Source organism: Cydia splendana, unplaced genomic scaffold (genome assembly GCF_910591565.1).
Source record: "Cydia splendana unplaced genomic scaffold, ilCydSple1.2 scaffold_48_ctg1, whole genome shotgun sequence".
Taxonomy (NCBI): domain Eukaryota; kingdom Metazoa; phylum Arthropoda; class Insecta; order Lepidoptera; family Tortricidae; genus Cydia; species Cydia splendana.
Window position 1 is genome coordinate 1,062,963 of NW_026946891.1, and position 19,470 is coordinate 1,082,432.

Genomic DNA, 19,470 nt, shown 5'->3' on the forward strand with positions numbered 1-19,470 from the left:
AGACAAAAAGAGAGTCAGTCACTCAGACAGAGTCACATTTACATTTACAATATTTAGCATGGATAGTTAAATGTAACTTTATCAATAGGTCCCTATTAAAAAAAAAATATAACTTACTAATTTCGTGAATCCACGTATATGTTACTTGTTATTGGTGCCTTCGGATAATGTTTTACTATTTCCGTTGCAATCTCCCTGGTTAAAGTTCTTCGTAGTTGATCTCCCAAAGAGTTTAGACGCTGTTTAAGAAGCAATTTGCCCTCTTGTGTAATATTGAGCAGAGAAATTAAGTCCTGGCATTTGTTCTGGAAAGAAAATAATCTTTAATAGAAAAAAACCGACTTCTCTAACTACTAACCTAACCCACTTAACGGCGCGTGCGTTGCGGTGTACGGGGGGCTGAGCGGGAGGGGCTAGTAAGTTTGACATCATTATACTTTATTTGGTAATAAATATGTATCCATTTTATGGATGTTTTATGGTAATAATAGTGGTTTATTTAGTTTAGGTATCACATTTGTTTTCCGGGTCAAGGTCCGAGTTGGGGTTCGAGTCCGAGTCTGGGTCCAAGTCCGGGTCCGGGTCTAGGAGCAGGTCGAGGTCCAGGTCTAGGTCCTGGTCCAAGTCCAGGTCCGGGTTCTGGTCCAAAATTTACTCCATATCTCCGTCATTACTGGACCGATTTGAAAATTTTATTATTTTTCTAAACCACTATCTATCTGAAAGATCATCAATAAGTAAACAATTTATAATAAAGCTGGCACAATCGATAAGTGGACGAAACCTAGCACAATTACCCTACTTGATATGATACCTACTTCGAAAACTTAATTAAATCACATAGAGCAGAATTCATGCCTATAATAATATTTGGTTTGTATAACACAGAGAGACAAACTGACATAGGTACATACATATAGACATACATACACTTAAGAAATTTGGCACATCTGTTTACTAAAAGCCCACATTGACTAGCATAATTATATTGTATGAAATATTGTGTGATTCCAATAATATTACATATTCAATTGATAACCTCCTTTTTAGGATTCCGTAACCAAAGAGTAAAAACGGGACCCTATTAACTAAGACTCCACTGTCCGTCTGTCTGTCTGTCTGTCACCAGGCTGTATGTCATGAACCGTGATAGCTAGACAGTTGAAATTTTCACAGATGATGTATTTCTGTTGCCGCTATAACAACAAATACTAAAAACAGAATAAAATAAATATTTAAGTTGGGCTCCCATACAACAAACGTGATATTTTTGCCGGTTTTTGCGTAATGTTACGGAACGCTTCGTGCGCGAGTCCGACTCGTACTTGGCCGGTTATTATTGTCTGTATTCATCGACTCAACATTAGTTTTATTTTACTACATTTTTTTTGCATTAGAAAGATCTTCACAGAAATAAATATAATTAAAAAACCCGGTGACAGACGGACAGCGAAGTCTTAGTAATAGGGTCCCGTTTTTACTCTTTGGTTACGGAATCCTAAAACGGAGATTATCAATTCAATATGTAATATTATTGGAATCACACAATATTTCATACAATATATGTTAGTCTATGTGGGCTTAGTAAACAGATGTGCCAAATTTCTTAAGTGTATGTATGTCTACGGGGTACGTACGTACATCATTATCAAATCTACAAAAAATCAGAACTACCGGATTTGACGCAAACGCTAAATGTATAAAGTTACTATAATAACTGGAGTTTAGTAACATTTGTGACCCTTTCAATATTAGATATAAATAAATATTATTATAATAAATTAAATGACTTGGCTATAGCACGGTTAAATACATATATCAGCTCATACCGAAACATTAGGTTTTACTGACTGCCTCAGTATTTCCAACGGTTTATTGTAATCAATAGCAAAACAGTAACATTTAATGTTTAGAACAGTTATTTTCACTCAACGAAACATTAGGCTTTACTGACTGACTGTATTCGGGAAATTTTATGAAAAGAAACGGAACCGTCTCATGCCAGAGGGCTTACCGTAAACACCAAAATTCGCAAATAGTAAGTATTAAATAATGTCACTTCTAAAGTTAGAGTTAGACCAAGAATAGTCTGCAGCGATTTTGATGTCAACCTTCTATGAAATTGTATGACGTAAAATAACACTTGCACTGCGTGGGCTATCAAAATCGCTGCAGACTTTTCTTGGCCTAACTCTCTTCACATTCACAGCATAAACCACTATCAACATTATAATGTTAATAACCGGACAGCAAAGAACGCTTGCAGAAATCATCACAAACGACAATTCGTCGGTAACTACCTATTATAAGTAGCTACTTTTTAAATACCTGAATACCTACAAACTAGTTTTACAATTAAAATTAAGTATTTACCTCATCATCCCTGGTTCACAGTTCACACACTCTACACAATTAAATTAAGACAATCAGCAATTTCGTTCACAGAACACACCTAACGCACCTTACCCACCGGTGGCCTGACTGGAATGAGACACAAAATGGCGTCTTGCGGCTCGCCTCACGCGACGCGCTACATGGCCGACATGGCGTCGCAATGCAGAGATCACAAACATTTTTTTGACTGGCATAAAAAGTGTAATTAGAATCACTTTTTTAAAAAGGGTTAATCATATTAAGAGAAAATGTATACCGTTAAATAAAGTTCCGCAGTCAACTATGTGTTTTGCCATGTCCGTCTGTCTGTCCGCAGCATAGCTCAGTGATGGTTAGCACTAGAAAACTGAAATTTGGTATGTGTATTAATCACGCCGACAAAACAGTAAAACAAAAATGAGAAAAACAATTTTTTTTGAGGTACCTTACGTTACTTTCATAGGTACCCCGAAGTGGGGCTGAAATTTTTTTTTCACTTTAATCCTATCGTGTAGGGTTTCGTTGCATATGCCTTCTAAAAAGAAAAGGGGTCCTTAAAAAATTATTTCCTCAAGAAAAGGATGTATATATATATATATATATATATATATATAGATATATTAATGTATTTATGTTTCACATCCATCGTACATACCTATGGACCTAATTATAACACTGACAATGTATGATTAATACAAATAAAATGAATATGTATATATATATATATATATATATATATATATATATATATATATATATATATATATATATATTATTTATTTAGAAATTTAATTCAGGCAACAAGGCTCATATTACAAATACCTTACAGACTAACATACATATATGTATTTTTTATAAACTTAAAACTACACACTATTTAGTCGACAAAACGGCGTATAAATCAGCAACGGTTTTAAACAATATAGTATCCCATATTGACTTCACAGCATTGTCGTACAAGAAGGAATTAAATTGAAAAGGTTTGCGACCTATGCCTTCGTCCCGCCAATTCGGCAACGTTAGATATTACCGAGTCAGACAGTACAAACTACTGTTCTGTAAGTAGGTAGTAGTAAACTCTTTATTGTGCAGAAAGATATTAAAAAAATTACATACAATTAGTAAGAAGTACAAAGACGAACTTATCCCTTTGAGGGATCTCTTCCAGTTAACCTTTTAGTATGATTTATATGATGTTTAAGTATATGATTATAATGCATACCTATTTTAAGTACCTACCTAAGTAATAAGTTATTAACACTACTATTTGGTGATGTCTCTTCGCTAGGCTATACAAAATTAAATATAATTAAAAAAATTGATTCCTTTCAATGACATCGTAGGTCGTTTGTCAGGAACCTACTTTTTTTTATATAGGTAAGTACATTTCAAATGTTAATACTAGATGCACCGGATATTCGGTTACTATGCGGATTCTGGCCTATCCGGCCCTTATTTTAATATATGGCCGGATACCGAATAGTGTCCTACTGTCCGGCCGGATACCGGATAGGATAGTATCTGCTTGATTTCGGAAATTCGATGTCAACAAATTGGATTTAAGAAACAGTCACGGTCATAATCGTACCTACTCGTTTATTACCTAGGGTTCCGTACCCAAAGGGTAAAAATGATGCTGAACCCTGGCTGTACCTATTAGTGGAACTCAGGTTTGGTGCAACATAGGCCCACGCTATTTTGGTCATCCGTCACATCTTGAGCACTTGGGAGAGCAGTACCCAAGATAGAGCTGATGCTGAACCCTGGCTGTACCTAGTGGAACTCAGGTTTGGTGCAACATAATAGGCACACTTTGTTTTGGTTAACCGACTTGTCGTCGTGTGCCTATGTTGCAGAGTTCCACTAGGTGGGTAATTAACTTTTTTCTAACCGCCTTTAAAAAAAGGAGGTTCTCAGTTTGATACGTATGTTTGTATGTTTATATGTATGTATGTTTGTTCGTGATTATCTTGCGTTTGGCTGAACCGATTTTGATGCGGTTTTCAGAAAAGTGTTGCATTCTGGAGAAGGTTTTAGTGGACAGTACATGGATGGTTTGAAAAACCAATTGGACCCGGTAGGTGGCGATGCTATCGGTATACCTAGCTGAAACCGATTTAGATAAAATAGTGGGACTCGGACTAGGACTGAAAGTGGGAGTGGGAGCAATATACATACAAATCGTTTAGCACCGAAACGTCGTATTATGTTATTAATTTTCTTATTATTAGGTATTAATTACTTTTTCCAGAAATTTGCTTTACGACGGGATAGGGACTGGATACGTATATATCAAAATTAAGTATTTTGTGCTTTTCAGTGGGTTGGTTTTTTGAAGGCGGTTCCCTTTTTTAGGGTTCCGTAGGAAATAGCAGAAAACGGAACCCTTATGCATTCGTTATGTCTGTCTGTCTGTCTGTCTGTCTGTCTGTCCGTCCGTATGTCACAGCCACTTTTTCCATAACTATAAGAACTATACTGTTGAAACTTGGTAAGTAGATGTATTCTGTGAACCGCATTAAGAATTTCACACAAAAATACAAAAAAGCAATAAATTTTGGGGGTTCCCCATACTTAGAACTGAAACTCAACATTTTTTTCATCAAACCCATACGTGTGGGGTATCTATGGATAGGTCTTCAAAAATGATATTGAGGTCTTTAATATCATTTTTTTCTAAACTGAATAGTTTGCGCAAGAGACACTTCCAAAGTGGTAAAATGTGTGCCCTGTAACTTCTAAAATAAGAGAATGATAAAACTAAAAAAAATAATATGATGTACATTACCATGCAAACTTCCACCGAAAATTGGTTTGAACGAGATCTAGTACGTAGTTTTTTTAATAAACATTAAATGTTACTGGTTTGCTATTGATTACTGATTAGATACAATAAACCGTTGGAAATACTGAGTCAGTCAGTAAAACCTAATGTTTCGATGTTTGCGCGAAACGTGACATGGTTGCCTTTAACATCTCATGCAACCAATGGCAGAAAATGGCCGGAGACCGACCCGTGTGGCGTCGTGCTATTCACAATGGTCAATCCAAGCACGACGATGCCTGGTTTTCCTCATTAAAAGAAAAACGCATGAGGCGCCACGAGCAGGGCTCCAACCCCCGCCCACCTGGGGGAGCATACACCTGCCGCGTGTGTGGCCGAGGGATCCTCTCTCGTATAGGGCTTTACAGCCACGAACGCAAGTGTCGTAACCAGGATGCTGCTTAAAACATCTGACACAGATGATAAAGGCCTGTTATTATGAGCTGATATATGTATTTAACTGATATATGGCCAGGTCATTCAATTTATTATGAAAATAATTATAGATATCTAATATTCAAAGGGTTACAAATGTCACAATGAAATGTTAGTAAACTCCAGTTAATAAGTACAGTAACTTTATACATTTCGCGTTTGCGTCAAATCCGGTAGTTCTGATTTTTTGTAGACTTGATTATGATGTTGGCTCAATGAATGGTAACCCAAGTTTGAGACCACGACCCGCCGAACGCAACTTTGTCAAAAATATTTATGTTTATTTCATACATACATACATATTAAATACAAGTAGTATATTTTTTTTAATAATGCAATGCCATTATGTACATTTAATTTCGATAATAATTGGTCTGAAAATACGGAAGCTAATATTGAATCTAATTTAACAGAACTGAATAATATGGCATAAGTATATGGCTGGTAGCCGTTGCTCGAAGTACAAATAAAAATAAATTACTTTCCACCCTAGGGTGGGAAATGCAATTTTCCACCCGGCTATCAGTCTATGAAAGGTGAACTTTCTAGGAGAGATGAAAATGTTTTTGATGAGATAAATTTGACTTAGCGCGCCATCTTGCGTTCATACAGCTAACCACTCGGTGTACGTCCAGACATCTATCCTTTAGGATCTTTAGATACAAACATTTTTTAATAGATGGCGCTGCCTTACATTAATAAAATTGTCTATACAGTGGCGCGTATTCAGTACTATTGGATTTTATTTGATGTTTGGCTAAGTGACTTCACTTGTACACAGTAAGAGGGCGCTGATCTCATAATGCCTTAACGGTGTAGTTTTCAACTATATTTTTAATAACATTAGATAAATTGTAACTCATATAGCTCTGTTAAATTATTCGATTAGAAGAGATAACGAATTATTTAAAGTAACCGTTTTGCTATTAATTAAGGTAAACGGTTATAATTAGAAATACTTAGTCAGTAATGTTTCAGTGAGTGAAAATAGCTACTCTAAACAATAAATTTTACTGTTTTGCTATTGATTAGGGTAAACCGTTAGAAATACTGAGTCAGTCAGTAAAAAACGTATGTCTTGGAGAGTAACAATACAGTTAGTAGCATAACTGAACCAATGTTTACTATTTTGTGATGTATCTGTAATTTACATGAAATTGGTAAGAAAAGTTTGCAATCAATTATTTTCGTCTTTCTCCATTGAGTCTATTTTGCACTACCCTCTCTAATTTGATGGCGGGTAGTCTAATTCATAGTGTTCATAACATAAAATTCTTCTGAGATCTTCATATCTCTTGATACACGTTAAGTTCGAATAAATACAAATAAACTAATAACAGACAATGTGTAAATTTTTTCATGTTTAAGTCGGAGTTAAAGATCATGACTTATATTACCTATGGGAATGTCATATCTGCTACAATTATAAGATAAACTAATTACGCGTCTTTACAATAAGCAGCAACTCTCTTAAACCAGAGATATATTCTAGTAATTATTGCAAGCTTAGCACCACACAATTTGTTCACAAAATTTTCTGTGAAATTTTATTTGAGCCTATATGTTATTTACTTATAAGGTACAGGTACCTACTCATTCCCTGATTTAAGAATTTTAGGCATTGCCTTTCATACACAGATTTGGTAATTATCAGGGATACATAAAGTATGATATTTTTAGCCTTTTGAGTGAGTAAAACCATAAATGATAGACAGATCATCTGTGAACTGATTGATAGAGCATTTCATAATCTATACGTTGTATTCAAAGCAATTAAGTCAAGCTTGACTATTATTACTACATCTATATATTACTATTAAGGTACTACTATTAACTCACTTTTGCTCCTAACTGTAAAGACTCTAATAATTAAATTTTACTGTCTTGCTATTGATTACGGTAAACCGTTAGAGTTACTGTTTCAATACGTAGGAACTATATACTATATCGATGAGTGAATGTAACTATTCTAAACGGCAAATGATACTGTCTTGCTATTGATTACGGTGAACCGTTAGAGTTACTGTTTCAATACGTAAGAACTACTGTTTCGATGAGTGAAAATAACTATTCTGAACAGTAAATGTTACTGTCTTGCTATCGAATACGGTGAACCGTTAGAGTTACTGTTTCAATACGTAGGAACTATATACTGTTTCGGTGAGTGAAAATACCTATTCTAAACGGTAAATGTTACTGTCTTGCTATTGATTACGGTGAACCGTTAGAGTTACTGTTTCACTACGTAAGAACTACTGCTTCGATGAGTGAAAATAACTATTCTAAACAGTAAATGTTACTGTCTTGCTATTGAATACGGTGAACCGTTATAGTTACTGTTTCAATACGTGAGAACTACTGTTTCGATGAGTGAAAATAATTAATATAAACGGTTAATGTTACTGTCTTGCTATTGATTACGGTGAACCGTTACAGTTATTGTTTCACTGCGTAATAACTACTGTTTCGATGAGTGAAAATAACTATTCTAAACGGTAAATATTACTGTCATGCTATTGATTTCGGTGAACCGTTAGAGTTATTGTTTTAATACGTAAGAACTACTGTTTCGATGAGTGAAAATAACTATTCTAAACATTAAATGTTACTGTCTTGCTATTGATTACGGTGAACCGTAAGAGGTACTGTTTTAATACGTAAGAACTACTGTTTCGATAAGTGAAAATAAATATTCTAAACAGTAAATGTTACTGTCTTCCTATTGATTACGGTGAACCGTTAGAGTTACTGTTTCACTACGTAAGAACTACTGTTTCGATGAGTGAAAATAACTATTCTAAACGGTAAATGTTACTATCTTGCTATTGATTACGGTGAACGGTTAGAGTTACTGTTTCACTACGTAAGAACGACTGCTTCGATGAGTGAAAATAACTATTCTAAACAGTAAATTTTACTGTCTTCCCATTGATTACGGTGAACCGTTGGAGTTACTGTTTCACTACGTAAGAACTACTGTTTCGATGAGTGAAAATAACTATTCTAAACGGCAAATGTTACTGTCTTGCTATTGATTACGGTGAACCGTTAGAGTTACTGTTTCACTACGTAAGAACTACTGCTTCGATGAGTGAAAATAACTATTCTAAACGGTAAATGTTACTGTCTTGCTATTGATTACGGTGAACCGTTAGAGTTACTGTTTCACTACGTAAGAACTACTGCTTCGATAAGTGAAAATAACTATTCTAAACAGTAAATGTTACTGTCTTCCTATTGATTACGGTAAACCGTTAGAGTTACTGTTTCAATACGTAAGAACTACTATTTCGATGAGTGAAAATAACTACTCTAAACGGTAAATGTTACTGTCTTGCTACTGATTACGGTGAACCGTTAGAGTTACTGTTTCAATACGTAAGAACTACTGTTTAATGAATTAAAACTACTGTTTTACATGTTACTGTTTTGAAACAGTGATACGTACTGACTGAAATAGGTAAATTTAAATGTAATATACGTTATTTCAACTGTAAAATTTCTTACTGTTCTAAAACAGTATTCTTTTCTTTCAGTGTAGGATAACGAACAATACGGTTTCGTTATTAGATTTGATAATAACTGATAGTCCTAATGTTTGCAAATCTGTAGCTGTACATCACAACCATAATATTAGCGACCATGCCATGGTAATCTTGGAGCTCAGAATCACAAAACCTAAACAGTCGCCGCAGTATATTTACAAGAGGTATTTGGATAAAATTAATATGGAAAAATTTAACTCCGATCTCAATAGCCTACCTTGGGGAGATATAATAAAACTAGACGCATTAAATCATAAAGTGAGGTTTTTTAATCATTTGGTTACTACTTTGTTCGATAAGCACGCACCAATCAGACGTCTACGCATAAATAATAAATCGTATCCATGGGTAACGGATAATATTAAACTCATGATGAACTTACGCGATTCCGCATTGGCTAAAGCACATAAAACGGGATCCCAAGCACATAAAGACTATTACAAAAGCTTACGTAACTATACCAACGGAGCCTTAGAGCGGGAGAAAACAGCTTACTTTACCTATTTTGTTAACAAAAACAAAAATCACCCGAAACATATGTGGACACACCTTAAAAGCTGTGCAATAATGGCAGACAAAGCGAAACCACAAATACCACAACATTTATGTAATCCAAATGCGCTCAATGACTTTTTTCTAGAGGTCCCGGGTTCCGGAAAAATAGACGTCGAAACACAGGCATCTTTCGAGAACAGGAGATGCAATAGTTGCGTTTTTAATATTGAAAAGGCCACAGAAAAACAAATCCATAAAATCATTCGCTCTGTAGAAACTAAGGCTAGTGGACATGATAATATATCTATGGACATGATACGACTCACTTTAGACATCACATTACCGATAATAACACATATTATAAACACATCAATTGAGACAGGTATTTTCCCAGAAGACTGGAAAGTAGCGAAAATAAGGCCAATTCCTAAAAATAACAAGATAGACGAATATAAGGATCTACGGCCAGTCAGCATTCTTCCTGTACTTTCAAAAATAATAGAAAAGGTAGTCTGTGAGCAGTTGGGCAGGTACCTGGATGAAAATGAGTTCTTACCGAAACAACAATCTGGGTTCCGTAGCATGCACGGTACAGCGACAGCTTTAGCAAAAGTCACAGACGATGTAATAACAGCAGCGGACGAAGGAAAAGGCTCGATTATTGTTTTATTAGACTTTTCTCGTGCATTCGATTGTATTAACCCGTACCTACTGCTTTCAAAGATGGCATACTATGGAATTGCTCAACAATCGCGCAAGTGGTTTCAGTCGTTCCTTACAGATAGACAGCAGTACGTTGAGCTACAACTAGAGCAAGGTGAAATGGCTACATCTCAGATACGTCAGATTAATAGAGGAACACCGCAGGGATCCGTTTTGAGTCCGTTGTTGTTTATATTGTACACTGCTGACCTTGTGTTTAAACTCAAACACTGTCATGTGCATCTGTATGCAGATGACACACAAATTTATCACTCCTTTAAACCTGAAGAAATGACTGTAGCCCTAAATAAGATAAACAACGATCTGAGTGAAATAGCGGATTGGTCTTTGAAAAACAATCTAGTGCTTAATCCGTCTAAGTCGCAGTTTGTGGTAATGGGTAGTAAGTGGCAAAGGGAAAAAATTATAAACCAAAAACCCGAATTATATGTGGGACTTGAGTCTGTACCTCAGGTACCCTTTGCCAAGAATTTGGGACTTATTATGGATGGAGAACTAAGGTATGAACATCACGTAAATATTAAGATACGGAATGCTTTCTATCGTCTCAAGACCTTATACAGCTGTAGGAAATACTTGTCCGAAAAAGTAAGAGAAATTCTTGTGGAAGCTTTAGTACTATCGCCATTTAACTACACAGATATTGTCTATGGTCCGAGGTTATTAGCGATAGCAAAAAAGTCCATACAACGAGTACAGAATGCTTGTACACGTTTTTGTTACGATATCCCTAAAAGAGCACATATAACACCCTACCTTAATGTCAAAAACACCCTAAATATGGAAAATAGAAGAAACCTGCATTTGTCTTTTACACTACGTAAAATTATAGAATTTGAGAAGCCACCTTATCTTTATGAAAAACTGAAGTGGGTAAATGATGGAAACAAGTCAGTGAGAAGTCATAGAAAGCATTCCTTGCTTATCCCTAAACATAGAACCAAGTTATTTAGGGGAGGATTCAAGTACGCAGCAACAAAAATTTGGAACGATCTCCCACCACCACTAAGGAGTCCTATGCCGTTGCTAAAGTTTAAGAAGCTGGTTAAAGCACATTTACTTAAATTACAGAAAGGAGATCCCCTAACTAACTAACTAATAAAAATATAACTAACTAATAAAAATATAACTAACTAATAATAATATAACTAACTAATAAAAATATAACTAACTAATAACAATATAACTAACTGATAAAACATATATATATATACATAGTACACACACACACACGCACACACACACACACAGACTCACACACACATAAACAGCCGCGCCGTTCGCGTATATTATATTATTATAACCAGTGTAAGTGCTGGATTTTGTGCATCTTGTATATGTAAAGACCGACCTCTCAAAAAAGGGACCCGTCTGAAAATCAGCGCTGGGTATATACATATGTATCTAGCAAAAAGCTGAGATTGGTACCCATTGCCTATACCACAAATTTTTGTGCATGTTTTTATATTTAACGTCTTTGTGAAATGGAGTGTATTTTGTGATTCTCTCATGTATTCTTCTTTTTTGGTAGTTGTGGCAATAAAACATTTTTTTTTTTTTTTTTTTTATTTATTTATTTAAGTTCCTAGCTTGAAGCTTGAAAAAAAAAAGTTTGATATTCATACAAACTTTCAACTCCTTTTGCAACACGTTACGGGATTAATTTTCAAAAACGCTGAAATTAGTTTTCTTGTAATTTAATTTAATACCTTTTTGCAAAGTTTCAAGTTCCTAGCTTAAAATAAAATTTGCACCCCAAGACAAACTATCATCCCCCTTTTAACCCCCTTAGGGGTAGAATTTCCAAAAACGTTGCAATAACTTTTTTTTTGTAATAGCTATTACGCCTTTCTAAGAAGTTTCAAAGCATTTGTAATGGATTCAAACTTTAAACCCCTTTTTAACCCTGTTAGGGGATGAATTTTACAAAACGCTGAAATGACTTTTCCTGTCTTTTAATAATATCCCCAAATTCAAAGATTCAAGTCCCGCGTTCGAAAAATTTTTTTATATCCATACAAACTTTCAACCCCTTTTTCACCACCTTAGGGGATGAATTTTCAAAAACGCTGAAATTAGTTTTCTTGTATTTTAATTTAATACCTTTTTGCAAACGATTGCAAAGTTTCAAGTTCCTAGCTTAAAATAAAATTTGCACCCCAAGACGAACTATCATCCCCCTTTTAACCCCCTTAGGGGTTGAATTTCCAAAAAAGTTGCAATCGCTTTATTGTAATCAGCTATTATGCTTTTCTAAGAAGTTTCAAAGCATTTGTAATGGATTCAAATTTTCAACCCCTTTTCAACCCTGTTAGGGGATGAATTTTACAAAACACTGAAATTACTTTTCCTGTCTTTCAATAATATCTACAAATACAAAGATTCAAATCCCGCTTTTGAAAAAAAAATTTGATATCCATACAAAATTTCAACCCCTTTTTCACCACCTTAGGGAATGAATTTTCAAAAACGCTGAAATAAGTTTTCTTGTATTTTTTTTAATAATATATCGTTTTACGAAGTTTATAATTCCTAGCTTAAAATAAAACTTGGACCCCATACAAACTTTCATCCCCTTTTTAACCCCCTTCATTCTTTGCTATTTCTTGAATAAAAAATATTCGTTAAATTTATAATTTTATTTCAAAGTAAGTAATTTGTCGTAGTTAGAAAAAGTATTGTATGCAACGTTGTTCAACTGAGTCAAAAAATACTCGTGGCGTCTTCATTAACAATTTTCGGCTTCGCCTCAAATTGTTACTCACGCCACTCGCCTTTTTTGACCTCTCGTATACAACGGTTGCATAAAATACTATAAACTATGCGCTATTTTAATTTAAAATCTATATATACAGGAAATCTATGAATCAGTCAGTCAGGACACTTGCATTTATACGGGGTGTCCCATAAGTGACACGTCACAGTGACACTGGAGGTGGCCCAGGCCAAGAGGACCCAAACCAACTTAACATGACCCCCGTAAAAGTGGCACGGTTTTCGAGTTATTGCCAAATTAAGGTTCTTCATGAATGATGACCGTTTTTAACATTTTTAGTGCCAGTGTGCACTAGGAAAGGTCTCGAAGTTAGTTTTTTTCATGTGTACGGAATCATGAATAGTTAGTTAAGATAACAGAATAGGTATTTTATCGATAAACAATGTAAAATACAAAAAAGTACTGGTTTAATCTTGAAATAAATTCACAGCGAAACATCAATTTCGGATTTGACCACCTGTCATGAAAAAAAAATTACTAGAAAAGTAATGAGCAAATAACGGCAAAAAATTAAGCATATTATGCAGATTCAAAAATGGTATAACACATGTACCTGCCTGCAATAAAATAGGAAATAATATCATCTTTCGAAAGCCTCATAAAAAATAAGTGAAAACTAGGAAATCTGCAATCCGTTGCTACTTGTAGTAAAAATAACGATTTATGTTGAGATATCTAATTCTGGATTCAGAAATAAAAAAAACGCCTATTCAGTATTTGCCGAATGCTTAAAAGAAAGAGATGGAAAATGGTTATGTCCCTTTTTAAGGATATCATTGAGTTGATAAAGGTTCAAAGAAAACAAAATACTGCAGGTTGAAGTTTAATAATTTTTTTAAAGTAATTTTATTTTAGAATAGGTGTTCGAATTGTTTTTCCCCGGCTGGTATGCACGCTTGGCACCGTCTTGTAAAACTTCAAGTTAATTTCCTTAAATTAATTTCGGATATGTTTCGTGCTGCCTCGAACATGCGCCGCCGTAGTTCTTCTTGGGACCTTATTGGCACGGAGTAAACTTTATCTTTAAAGCATTTTAAGCATCCCCAATTAAAAAAAATAATGGTTTTAGGTCCGGGGAACGCGGCGGCCATGCCACTGGTCCCAATCGGCTGATCCACTTGGGAATTTCTGTGTGAGGTGGTGGCGGACATCGCGAGCGTAGTGTTTTGGGCAGCTATCTTGCTGTGGATCCAGCTCCAGAAGATGGATCGGCCGACTGGTACTAGCGGTATATGGCCTACGTTCCCCGGACCTAAATCCATTAGATTTTTTTATGGGGGATACTTAAAAGATAAATTTTACTCGACCCAATAAGGTCCCAAGAGGAACTACAACGGCATGTTCAAGGCAGCACGAAACATATCCGAAATTAATTTAAGAAAATTAAATTGAAGTTTTACAATACGGTGTCAAGCATGCATATGAGCCGGAGAAAAGCAATTCGAGCACCTATTGTAAAATTATTTCAACCTACCCTTTAAAACTTCAACCTGTATTATTTTCTTTGAACCTTTATCAGCTCAATGATATCCTTAAAAAGGGAGATAAGCATTTTCCGTCTCTTTCTTTTGGGCATTCGCCAAATACTAAATAGGCGTTTTTTTATTTCTGTATCCAGAATGAAATATCTTAACATAAACCGTTATTTTTACTAAGTAAGTAGTCGGATTGCAGATTTCCAAGTTTTAACTTATTTTTTATGAGGCTTTGGAAAGATGATAATAATTCATATTTTTTTGAAGGAAGGTACATTTATTATACCATTTTTGTATCTGCATAACATGCTTAATTTTTTGACGTTATTTGCTCATTACTTTTCAACCGACGAAAAAAAAAAACGGAGGAGGTTCTCAAGTCGACGCGTATATTTTTTTTTTTTTTTTTTTTTTTTTATCAACCGACGAAAAAAAAAAACGGAGGAGGTTCTCAAGTCGACGCGTATATTTTTTTTTTTTTTTTTTTTTTTTTTTTTTATGTATGACCACGCATAACTTTTTACAGAGGTGTTCGATTTTGATAATTATTTTTTTATTGGAAAGGGTATACCCCGAAGTTGGTCCCATATAAATTTGGAAAAAAAAATCCAACGTTAAGGGTAGGAAAATAGGGGATGATTGATTTTTTCACTCACCGATTGTAACGTATGACCACGCATAACCTTTTACAGAGTAGTCGTAATAATAATAAAAATTTGGAAAAAAATCCTACCCTAAGGGTGGGAAAATAGGGGTAATTTATTTATATTACAGAACATAATAGTTAAAATAGGATTATTAATATAACAGTTAATAGCTAAAGCAAGGTAGGTAGCTATTTTATTTAAAAGTAATCAAAAATTAAGCATGTAATAATTTGTATAAATTATAGCCACAGAAAATTATAAAATAAAAACTTTTTAACAAAAAAAATAACCGCCGAAAAAAAACTAAAAGGAAATAAAAAACCGGCACTAACACGAAACGAGTCGACCAAACAATAGCACACTGAAAAGAAAAAAATAATTATTTTGTCTTCAATAACGCAAGTGAATACCTATGAACTATGTATATACATACTTCTGAAATCAATCACACAAATCTGCGTATTTATATATTTACAATCTGTTATTTTTGGAGTCGGTGCCAGCCTCAAACAAACTTGAGCACCTTAGTGAAGCACCTGCACCGACTCCAAAAATAACAGATTGTAAATATATAAATACGCAGATTTGTGTGATTGATTTCAGAAGTATGTATATACATAGTTCATAGGTATTCACTTGCGTTATTGAAGACAAAATAATTATTTTTTTCTTTTCAGTGTGCTATTGTTTGGTCGACTCGTTTCGTGTTAGTGCCGGTTTTTTATTTCCTTTTAGTTTTTTTTCGGCGGTTATTTTCTAGTATTTTTTTTTACGACAGGTGGTCAAAGTCGAAATTGATGTTTCGCTGTGAATTTAATTCAAGATTAAACCAGTACTTTTTTGTATTTTACATTGTTTATCGATAAAATACCTATTCTGTTATCTTAATTAACTATTCATGATGCCGTACACAACTACACATAAAAAAAACTAACTTCGAGACCTTTCCAAGTGCACACTGGCACTAACAATGTTAAAAACGGTCAAAATTCATGAAAATCCTTAATTTGACAATAACTCGAAAACCGTGCCACTTTTAGGGGGGTCATGTTAAGTTGGTTTGGGTCCTCTTGGCCTGGGCTACCTCCAGTGTCACTGTGACGTGTCACTTATGGGACACCCCGTATAAATGCAAGTGTCCTGACTGACTGATTCATAGATTTCCTGTATATAGATTTTAAATAAAATAGCGCATTGTTTATAGTATTTTAGGGGGTAAAACAGAAAACTAAAAAATAAAGTTTTTTAACTATATCGTGTTACATATCAAATAAAAGAGCTTATTATAAAAATCTCAAATATATTTTTTTTATAATTTTAGAATGAACAGTTTAGAAGTAATTCAAGTAAATAGGCAAAAAATGACCATTCCCCCCCTTTATCTCCGAAACTACTGGGTCTAAAATTTTGAAAAAAATACATAAAATAGGTCTTTACCCATAGATGACAGGAAAACCTATTAGAAATATGCAGTCAAGCGTGAGTCGGACTAATTACTTAGTTTTTAATCCGACCCCTACGGGTTTTTTAAAGGCAATTCACTCGCGTTTCACATATAAAAAATACATTGTTAAAAATTGAGTAATATACGGAACCCTTGGAACGCGAGTCCGACTCGCACTTGGCCGGTTTTTTTTATTAAAAATTGATAACATTTATAATATTTCCTGTTTTATATTTTCAGATACGAATTTTATCTTGTTCCTTTCTTTTTTGTTCTGTTTTTTTGTTTGTTTTTTTCTTTGTTTTGATTGTTTTTTTTCTTGTTGTTTTGTTGTGTCTTGTGCCTTTTGAGCGGGATTTGCATTAGTCGGGTTTTAGTTTTTAAACTTATTTTTTATTTATTTAATGGTCGTGATTTCGTTACTAACTATTTGAAGTCACTTTACTATACTTTTGCGAGGGCGTCGTCAGTACAGAAATGCAGGCAGAGCGCCGCATATATCGGGCTACGCCCAACTCCTTTGCCATGGGGGCGCCTTCGACGCCCGACTTTGGACCGCGTGCAACGAACGAACGCGTGCGCGTAGCCCGATATATTCATGCAGTGCTCTAAGACGCCCGACTTTTGAAGTATGAGGGCGCCAAGGCGGCCGGCTTTGGAACGCGCACAGCGCGCTTCGTACGCTACGCCCGACTATTTTAGTATGCGGGCGCCGACCGGCTTTGGACCGCGTGCAAAGTACGTCGACTCTTTTAGTATGAGGGCGTCGAAAGCATTGGAACGCGTACGTCGGGCTACGCCCGACGGTTATAATATGTGGTTGTGGACGCCCGGCCTTAGACCGCGTGCAGCGCGCCACGTACGTCGGGATACGCCCGGCTCTTTTAGTATGGGGGCGCCTGGCTTTAAAACGCGTACGTCGGGCTACGCCCGACGGTTTTAGTATAAGGGCGCCGAAGGCGCCTGGCTTTGGACCGCGTGCAGCGCGCCTAGTAACTACGTCGGGCTTCGCCTGATGGTTTTGGTATGAGGGCGCTAATAGCGCCCGGCTTCTATAAGTATTCACGTTGTAAAATATTGCAGGACATTAAAAAAACAGCCTGTATAGCGGCCACACAAATTTCTTTTGCAAAAACCTTCTTGTGTCCTCGTAGTCGGGTAACACACGAATATAATCCAGAGCGCTTGTAGATTCGTAGTTCGAATTATCTACCCGATAAATTAATGTGTTATCGGGTGCATGCAAGCAAAGCCGGGTGCAAAAGCTAACAATTTGTATATATTTGAAATGTACTAATTAAGCCCTTTCAAATGATATGCAACACATCATCATTACTTATTTTTATTTTTTTGTTTCGTGTTTTTATGACCTCTAGAGAGCGCCGTGTTATTTTTTTTGTGACGTCATATATAGCCTGTAACCAGCGGACGACTGAGACTATTCGAATGAAACATCGTTTGTCAAATTATAATGGGTAGGAGGTACTTTAGAAGTTATGAGGGAACAAATGAACTTTTGCGTTGCCGTAGTTGGGTAATAAATGTATGACTCGGCCATTTAGAAAAATTTAGAAAACTAAAATGACAAAAAAAAATTTTTTTAGGGCTAGTTTTTAGCTTGTAGATATGAAACGCTTAGCCCACCCCCGCTCGTGATCAATCAACAATACGAAATTTTTAATTTATTCATTAAAATATATATAAAATATTATTATTTTTTATTTATTAAATAAAAGAAAACAAAAAAAAACATTAAATTTAAGTGTAAAAAAATACAAAAAGTTACATCCCAGCATATTATAATTACTGGGGATCGAACCCTGACCTTCCGTGTGCAAACAAAAAAAAGCGAACGTTTGCTAAATGAGCCATGACAATTCTTAGCTTAGCTGACGAAATTCGGCTACTTATTCTCGAGAAAAAACTAAATATCTAAATACCGCCTAAGTCAGCGATAATTTTTTTCTGAATTTTTGACCATTTAATCCGTAAACATGTCTCAAAAAGAATACACTCTTTTGATATCGATACAACAATTTGTTTAAGCGCGAGCTATCACAACTTTTCCATTTTTAAAAATTTTCAAAAACCGGCTCGACATAATTTTTTTATTGAATCATAGAATCTGGTCACAAAATTTCACGAGAATCGGTTGAGAATTGTGACCTGTAGAGGAGAACATCCGGACATACAAAACTAAATATCTTAATACCTCCAAAACCAGCAAAATAAATTTTCTGAATTTTTGGCCATTTAATCTATCGAAGTATAGAATTCGGTTACAAAATTTCACGAAAATCGGTTAAGAATTGCGACCTGTAGAGGAGAACATCCGGACATACAAAACTAAATATCTTAATACCTCCAAAACCAGCAAAATAAATTTTCTGAATTTTTGGCCATTTAATCTATCGAAGTATAGAATTCGGTTACAAAATTTCACGAAAATCGGTTAAGAATTGCGACCTGTAGAGGAGAACATCCGGACATACAAAAGCAAAACGCCCGAGTCAAAACGTAGACCTTCGCTTCGCTTCGGTCAACGTAGACCTTCGCTTCGCTTCGGTCAATTAAGGAACTGAGGCTTTTCACATGTATGTTACAGAGTTTCGTGAATAAGAGTTTGTACTGTTTACATGTGCTGTATCGGAGGGCAACTATGCACACGCATGAGACGTGTCCCACGTTAGCCTCCCACCAGTTGTACGCATTCTGTGCGTGCATGCGAGGGAG

At 35.3% G+C, this 19,470-nt stretch overlaps 1 long non-coding RNA gene across 4 annotated transcripts in view; it reads left to right on the plus strand.

Annotated features, from left to right (window-relative positions):
* The window catches only part of LOC134805683 (uncharacterized), a 515,707-nt gene that overhangs the window by 62,079 nt on the left and 434,158 nt on the right, over positions 1-19,470 (plus strand). For 3 of the 4 annotated variants that reach the window (XR_010146358.1, XR_010146359.1, XR_010146360.1), the window contains exon 2: positions 4,952-5,230. This is a non-coding gene — a long non-coding RNA (uncharacterized LOC134805683). Of the gene's footprint in view, positions 1-4,951; positions 5,238-19,470 lie in introns of all 4 variants that reach the window. The other variant, XR_010146361.1, reaches the window with a different exon arrangement.